Source organism: Brachyistius frenatus, unplaced genomic scaffold (assembly GCF_029030835.1).
Source record: "Brachyistius frenatus isolate BFR_SWC_R1_liver_20210118 unplaced genomic scaffold, ASM2903083v1 Contig_139, whole genome shotgun sequence".
Taxonomy (NCBI): domain Eukaryota; kingdom Metazoa; phylum Chordata; class Actinopteri; family Embiotocidae; genus Brachyistius; species Brachyistius frenatus.
The window spans coordinates 1,033,116-1,041,440 of record NW_027210738.1 but is presented as its reverse complement, the minus strand read 5'-3'; the positions used below and the strand labels follow the sequence as shown (position 1 = coordinate 1,041,440).

General features: G+C 41.9%; 1 protein-coding gene across 3 annotated transcripts in view; it reads left to right on the top strand.

The window, feature by feature from the left end:
- The window catches only part of ppfibp2b (PPFIA binding protein 2b), a 74,607-nt gene continuing 66,282 nt past the window's right edge, over positions 1-8,325 (top strand). For 2 of the 3 annotated variants that reach the window (XM_069715183.1, XM_069715184.1), the window contains exon 1: positions 1-179. The gene's annotated coding sequence lies outside the window, so the exon portion shown is untranslated. The remainder of the gene's footprint in view (positions 180-8,325) is intronic. The other variant, XM_069715185.1, reaches the window with a different exon arrangement.

Genomic DNA, 8,325 nt, shown 5'->3' with positions numbered 1-8,325 from the left:
CGAGGGACGACTTCAGGTCACAGCGGCTCGCGCGTGTCAGTGTCATATACATGTGTGTGTGCGTGCGTGTGCGTGTGATAGAGGACCATGTGTGTGTGTGTGTTTTGTGCGGTCACTTCATCCTCCAGACAAAATTAAAAAGGATTTGTGTCGATAAAGCTTCAGAGGAGTCGCACATCGTAAGTAATAAAACTACTAATTACTGTTGCGGGTTTTCCAGCTTCTGTACTCGTGTACTTTTTATTTTATTTTATTTTTTTTTATTATTAGAAAACGTTATTCATATTTAGTGTTTACATATTCGACGTGTTACTACAGGAGAGACCAAATAGCACAAAAACAATCGACAAGTTCATAAAGCTCCGTTTAAGGAACTCAGTTCTTGAACCGTATTGAGAATATAACTAACTTTAATATGATCTTGAAAGCTAAGTTTGATATTTGTCAGCTTGTTTTTTTTTTCCTGGTAAAAGTGAATTTATGATTCGATGACTTTAAGGAGAAGCGATGAAAAAAAAACAAAAAAAAAACCTTCGGTGTTTATTACGTGTCAGATGGCACCGTAGTGTCAACAAACACACGAACACGAGAATATTTTTGATAGGGTATATTCCTATAATAAACCCAGAGGGACTTTAATCGTGACTTTATGAATCTCTGTCGTCACTTCCAAGTGTTTTTTTTAATTCGAGATCTATTTGGTGTAACGTTGAAAGCACACGTATATGTTTTGGGTTATTTATCTACATGGCAGCACATTTGGCTTGTTGCACAAGAGGAAAAACATGTCACATGTGCTGTGACACTGGTCTTCCCCCTGCTTGCTCAGTCATGTACTGTCAGCTTGCAGCTATTAAATGATGCTTAGTCGCACTGACACATGCTGTGTAATTGCAGATCATCAATTTCTGACAGCGTGAGTAAAGGAGAGAGAGGAGGGTGCTGATATGCTAATAGATGAATATTATCGGGGGCTGATGTGTGGCTCCCCTCTGCTAAAGCATCTGCTGCATCCCACAACACACACACACGCACACACACACACACACACACACACACACACACACACACACACACACACACACACACAGAGACATCACAGACAACTTGAGAGAGCTGAAGGAGCCTCCTGCCAGTGAATACAGGCAGGCCGGTGCCTCTTTTCTATTGCAAATCTCATTTAAAAAAAAAAAAAAGAAAAAAGGGGGAGGTTGGGGTGGAGGGGGGGGGGTTGGAGGTGAGGGGGTGAGTTGAAAGGCATCATTGCCACTGAGGACACTGAGTGAATTGATTAAAGCTGCTTTGGTTGGCACTCGGGGTGGCAACCAATTCACCCTTTAGAAAACAGAAGGAAATATAAAAAAATAAAATAAAAAAAAAGCTCCCGGAGCTACACGGCGAAGAGGCCATATACCGCAGTGTGTTTCGTGGTTATGTTTTTTTTTTTTTTAACTATATGCGTGCGTATAGTGCACGCGCACTGGATCAAGCAAAGATGATGGCACTCATCCCTGTGATCAAAGCCCCCCCCCCATCCTCCTCCATCCTCCTCCATCCTCCTCCATCCTCCTCCACCCCCTCGCATCCCCGGCTGGTGTAATTCCAAGAGCGGCCGTGTAGGTTCAGATGATTGCTCTGTCATCTTAACCGCCACGCTGGTGTAAATTCACTGGAGGTAATCCGGTGTTCCCCCGGATGGCAAAGAGAGAGGACAGAAAGAAAGAAAGAAAGAAAGAAAGAAAGAAAGAAAGAAAGAAAGAAAGAAAGAAAGAAAGAAAGAAAGAAAGAAAGAAAGAAGATGCAGGTGATGATTAAAGCAGCAATAAAAAAAATAAAAAAGAGGGATGGGAGTAGAGGGGGAACAAATTAAAAAAAACCAAAAAGGAGGCAAAGCGTTGAGACACCGCAGAAGACAAAGTCAAGCTGTTAATCTAGAAAGAATATAATCCTCTGCTTTTGCTGGGGGAGTGGAAGAGAAGATAGTGGCAGCAGAGAGGGACACCAAAAAAAACAAAAAAAAAGAGCATAAAAATAAAAGGAGTGTAGTTTACTAGAGGTTATCTTTGGTTTTGCTGTCAAGGGAAGGAAAGGAAATGAGAAAAAAAAAAAAGCGGCGAGTGAAGAGGAGGAGAGGATGGATGCAACGCGCTCTGCAGTCCCGTCCGAGAGGAAAAACGGAAATATGGAAAGACAAATTTTGATGCTTCGTGGCCGCGCTATATGTTATCTGACAGTCGCTCCACATTGCAGCGGCCGAGAACCATAAAAAAAAAAAGAAACTGAGTCGGTGGAAACGCTGCACGACCAGTGGAAATTATATATATATGACTATTTTGATATATTATATATTTGTATATATATATATATATATTTATGGATCTTGTGGTGTTCGACCTGTGAAGCAAACACACGGTTCTTTGAAATAACTTGATATTATCTCAGACCCAACAACTCTTATAGTTCAGAAATGAAAAGGAGGTCAAAGGATTTAAAAAATATAAGAAAACAACAAAAAAAAGTATTTTATTTTTATAAAATTTTCTTTTTAAACTTTTTGTTCTGTTGCCTTTAAAAAAATAAAAATAATAATAATTAAAAAAAAAAAATCTGTTTGTGTGCTGTCGCTCTAACGTGGGCTGTATCCCTGTATGGAAAGGTGCTCTATTAATAAAACAAGAGTTGCACCACGTATTGATATCAATCTAGAAAAATGACATGTTGTGATTGAATTGGCGTTCAGCCTTTCTAATCAAAGAGCATTTCTCATTTTAAAAATCACTTTTGATACGGCTAACGCCATTTAAGAGAAAAGATCCCAGTGCTTTATTGCAGCCTTATCTTCGTCAGACCGAATTTTAGGGCCATATTGAATGTAAAATAATACAGTAATAACACTTTTTTTTTTTTTTTTTTTACGGGCAGAACATGCTGAAGAGTTTGAGGTGTTTTTACAGCCCTGAATCGCGTCTGCAGGAGTTTACATTATGCCGAGACCTAAAGACCGACATACATCAATGTTCAATCGTGCGACGTGTCGGGCTTCATACAAGCAGTTCTCAGCTGAATTTCAGATGCCACTTTTTGATGCTCTTATTTTGTAGTTTTTTCTGTTTTTTTTTTTTTTTACACCTATCGTGGTGGCGTAGGTTTCTCCATGTCTAGCGATCGCAGTTTCTTTAAATTTGACACGAGCTGCCACGCGTTGAAGTCCAACGTGCCGCGACGCACCGAACATGTCGTATTCACGCACGTTTGAGGCACCGAACGTCACGAAAGCTCGTCATTTTTGAATCCGTGACTTGTTCAGCGGGTTCCTCTTATTCAGAGAGGCCTCCGACGACGACGACGTGGAAGGGAAACGAGAGAGGGACGGCTAGCAGGCGGGTGGAAATCTCGAAAAGTACGGGAAGACAATTTGGACGAAATGGAGCCGCTGTTTTTCATTTCATGTAAATCACAGTTGACGTGTGTTTGCACTCAGCCCTATCGATTTTCGCCATTTTATTTCTGTGCGGCATTTCTGAACTGGATGGAAAAAGAAGGGAAATCAGCTGCGCTGTTAACAAAATAAGTGACGGCTCGAAAGCTGGTATTATTTAATTTCGTTTCCATCAGATCTCGCTATGCTCTCCGAGGGGAAAACCAGGGAGCACTTTAGGGTCCGGGACAATATATTACCACATGTAACAGTTGGTAAATAGTGTTCGCTTTGTTTCTGTTGTTTTGCATTAATGGAAGTAAATATGGGCTTTTTTAAAGGTCAGGGCACCAACACTGGAATATCAAAATTGTTATGTAATGGAAGCTATTTTGTACGAGTATTTGTGTGTTTTTTAAGTTTCACATGCACACACACATGTATATATACATATATATATGCATATATATATATATATATATATATATATATATATATATATATATATATATATATATATAACACGTGAAATACCCAGCCAGCCCACACAAGACACGATTCCGCCCTGGAAACTCGGCATGTGAGCATCTCCGTAGTCAGATTTCACGGTTTTGACTTGTCGGAGACGATCCCGAACCATCCGGCTGACGAGCAAGGAGGAGAGACGAGGTGAGGGATGGAGGAGAGACGAGGTGAGGGATGGAGGAGAGACGAGGTGAGGGATGGAGGAGGGAGGGGAGGGGAAAAAAAAAAGTGGGGAGATCAGTGCTGGATTATGAGTGACAGGTAGGGAGATCAGAGGACGTTTTGACCCCAGGAGGAACAAAATAATAAAAAAAAAACTTTTATTGAATGAGAACACCGAAACTGTAATCAAAAACTCCCAATTTAAATGTTGTTTTGGTGGATTTTTAGTCTGACTGAATTATCAGAAGTGCATATCGACAAGTCACCTTTTATCATTCTTTATCAGATATTATGGGACATTTTGTTTTTACTCTTATTTTTTTACGTTACAGACAAAACGACAAATTGACTTGTTCAAGTGTGCGTAGTACACCCGCCAGTTTCGCTAAATAACACCGTGTCTGGGTCACGCTTTGACTCGGGGTGGGCGTGAAAAGCACACGCGTGTACAGTGAAGAAGAAAGTCATGTGACGGAGGTCACGTGACAGAAAAGAAAGACAGACAATGGCACTTTCGCCCAGACAACAGCGTTTGAGTCCGTGGGGAAGCAAAAGTCTATTTTTTTTTTCCTTTAAGTAACGTAAGTTAACGTTAAGTTAATTATGTGAATCAAACACGCACATTAGGTCAATTTAACTGTAAGTGCACTGTTAATGTTACATAAAGTTACTTCTATCACCCCACACCGCGTTTCTTTTCCGAACCCCCTAATTGCGTATTTTTTGGTGCCTCACGCGCACCTAATATGCGAATGTGTCACATTTAACCAAAATGTTCATTTTCTTCAACGTGTTCCACGTGTTTAAAAAAAAAAAAAAAAAAAATGATGCGTGTACTTTTCACGCCTTGGCTTGGCGAGGCAAAGCGTGACACCGACACGGTGCCCTCCGGTGGGCCGACGCGTGCGTTACACCCCTTTGACGTGATACCGGTTTGAAAAATGATGCGGCAACTCAAAACAAAACGGCGAAGTATCCGTCTGCTTGATGTAAAACATACAGTGTGCATTTACTTCCCTTCAGTTACTCTCCCATCAACGTGCCTCTGTGTTTATATTTCCTCTTCTGTGCATGTAATCCTCATCCGTAGATCAACAGAGAACCAGTTCCAATAATTCCTCCGAGTGACTCGGCCAGTGTCAATATTTGGACTGCGATTTTATTTCAAGCTCTATTATTTGTCTTAACTCTCCCCACTGTGGCAAGAATTTGAGATACTGTCGCACTGGCTGATCCTTGTGCTCGATTGTTTGATTCTGGGAATTTTAGATAGTTTACAAACGTCAGCGGATCAAACTTTTTTTTAAATATATTTTATCGTCGTCTTCTGAAGCCTGTGGATCGTGGGCAAGACATTAATTATAAATTATTCTCCTCCCTCGAATCCAAATTGGAAAATGAAAATCAAACAAGTCATTTGTTAGTTCCTTCCCAAAAACAGATGGAGCATCAGTTTTTTTGTGTGTGTTTTTTTCTGGAGCTGCGATGCAGGGTTGTGTGTGTTGTGAATGGGAGAGCTGAAAATGAAGCGTATTTTGTGGGTACCATTTGTCTTCTTGAAGAGACGCGTGCAGCTTATGTGACTGTAACTTTATCCTGCAACGCGATCCAACTCCGTTTCTCCATCCGGGCGACTTGTTAGCGGGTTCACGACTCGGTGGTGGTGGTGGTGGTGGTGGTGGTGGGCGGACTCTGAGTAACCCTAGTCTCCTGTCGCCATAGTGGCGGCCCTCTGAAGTGTAACACTTTCAAAGTCCTGCTTCACAGTCACTGTGAAGATTGTGAGTTTTTTTTTTTTTTTTTTACCACCCTGCCAGGTTGTGTTGTTTCTCTTTCACTCGGTGGAAAATCGTTCCTTTTAAGCCTGAATTTTGGATCGGAGACTTAAAAACCAGGATTGCCAGTTGACCGCGCTCACGAGGCTGGTGGCCAGAACGCTTGAGCTCCGTCTCCGAATCGGCTGCCAGGAGCACAAACAAGTATCGTGGCCGCAGTTGGTTCGCGCCATTGGTGGTGGTGGTGGGGGGGCGGGGGGTACTGGCATTTCCCAAACTCTTGTTACTTTTTTGCGTGGGGTCCGCGGTCGGGTTTCTCCGATGATCGTCACAGGACCGATTCGGCTCGGCAAGACGGCTGATGGAGTTTTGGTGGGCGATGCCGCGGAAGCGAAACGGGTTTATGAAACCCGGCTCTGTTTCAGCCTGACGTACCGTCCCGGTGGTTTTTACGCTCAAAGGTCAGTTTTTCTCGCCACGAGGGAGTCTGCGAAATACGACGTTATCCGTGGCTGCAAAAAAGAAGCTTTGTGAAGTCTGAAAAAAAAGAAGAATGATATCTTAGCTCGAGGGCTGCAAACTTTACAGTTAAAAACTGGGTACGAGGAGCTGGGACTGATTGACCGGTTGGTTGGGGTCAGACGAATTTATTCTGTTCGTTTTAATTGCGGTTATTGTGTTCAAATCTGTGTTTTTTTTTGGAGTGAAATATCTCTTTAAACGTCTGGGTGGATCGCCATGAAATTTGGTACAATAATTCATTCAATCGCATACCTGAACTTTCCATCTATGTCGAATTTGAATCCGTCCAGTTCTTTGGCTTTTCACCAGATGTTCGCAAAACGTGACGATTTAAGCTCTTATCGTTCTGTGCTGTGTTTTTAGTGCTAATTAGAAAAACGTCGGCAGATAAGACAGCATTGGAGGTTAAAAAGCCTGGTTAATATATTCCAGTACAGGATGTTCCTCTTCATTTAACGTGGGAGGACAAGAGCTCTGATTTATTCAAGTTCAGCTCAAAATGCATTCGTCGAGTGTCCGATGCGTCACAGCTGCGGGACTTTGTTTGATCTTATTTAACATAACTCTTGGTTTTGCATCACGCATGTTCCTTTGGGAGTTCACTAATAACGAAACAACAAGCGGACAAATTTGCACCTTTTAAAAGTTGAACTTTGGTTTCGTAGTGCACAAAATGCGGGACGGATCCGAATTGCATAAGCTCGCACCTGTCGACGGGCTTCGAGGGGCAGGTGTTGCCAGGTTTCCCTACCCATCATGCTTTGCTGTGTCATCTCATCAGCTTCAACACATGGCAGAATGAGTCCAGTACTCTAACCGAGCACTTCATTACTCACGCCGACTCCCATTGGCTTTTTTTTTTTTTTTTTTCTTTCCCCTCCGTTCCCAACTAGGAGCTGATTGGCCGGTCGCAGAGCTGTCACACGAGGTCGTGACCGTCTTGAATGTGTATGTATTAAGTGGTGTTGACATGTTGTTTTTACAGGGTCGGCTATGCTGACACTGGTCTCCGAGCTGGTTTCGGCGCCCGAGGCCGTGCTTCAGTGGCTTCAGAAACAGAAAGCTGGAAAAATAAAATCGGCATCTGTTTGGGAAAAGATAAATACCCACGTAAGCTCGTACTTCCTGTTCCAGGTGTTGCTGAGTTTCCTTGTTTTCCTTGGCCAACGGTTGGAAGGTTAAAAGAAGGAAACAGGACACACAAGATATTTACGTATCATTATGTGAAGAATAAAGTATTCTTAAGTTTTTTTTACTCCGGGCAAGGAATTTATGTAACCAGGCCACCATCCTGTGATTACTTTGCCAGGCTTGGTTTGGAGAGGAGGGAGGGCTTACAAATTTGTCTTTCATAACTTAATAAATACGGCGTATCCTTCTTGATATCTTATCTGGAGTCTTTAAGGGGAAAGATGAGATGACAAGTCTTGCACGAGGAAATCTATTCCATCTCCACTCTTAAAAGTCCATAATAATTGTTTTAATTTCTACCTGGGTTTGTATTGTTTGTGTGTTATTTTTGTGTTTTGGAGGCAGTTTTCTGGAGCAGCGCTGAACCACGTTGTTTGTACCACTATAAAACTTTTTCTTTTATTGCATTTAGATTAATGCCAGAACTGAGGGGTGCTCACAGAAAGGCTGTGGTTTTTTATTTCCTTAAAATCATGCTGAGAACGCTGCCTAAAGTTATATCGTATGTTTTCGACAGTGTTTGGTTTCATTTACAATCTTTTCAAAGAAAATACTGGAATGAAACCGGTGACTTTCCGCTATATTTTTTTTGGTCGTTATTCTTGGCTTTGATACCGGTGCTTTTTCCGATACCAATTTTATGAAGTCCATCTTAAGAAAAAGAAAATTAGGTTTAAGTTTTAACGTACTTTAGAGGTTGAGACTGTAAGCCAGGTTTGTTTTCTGTAGCTA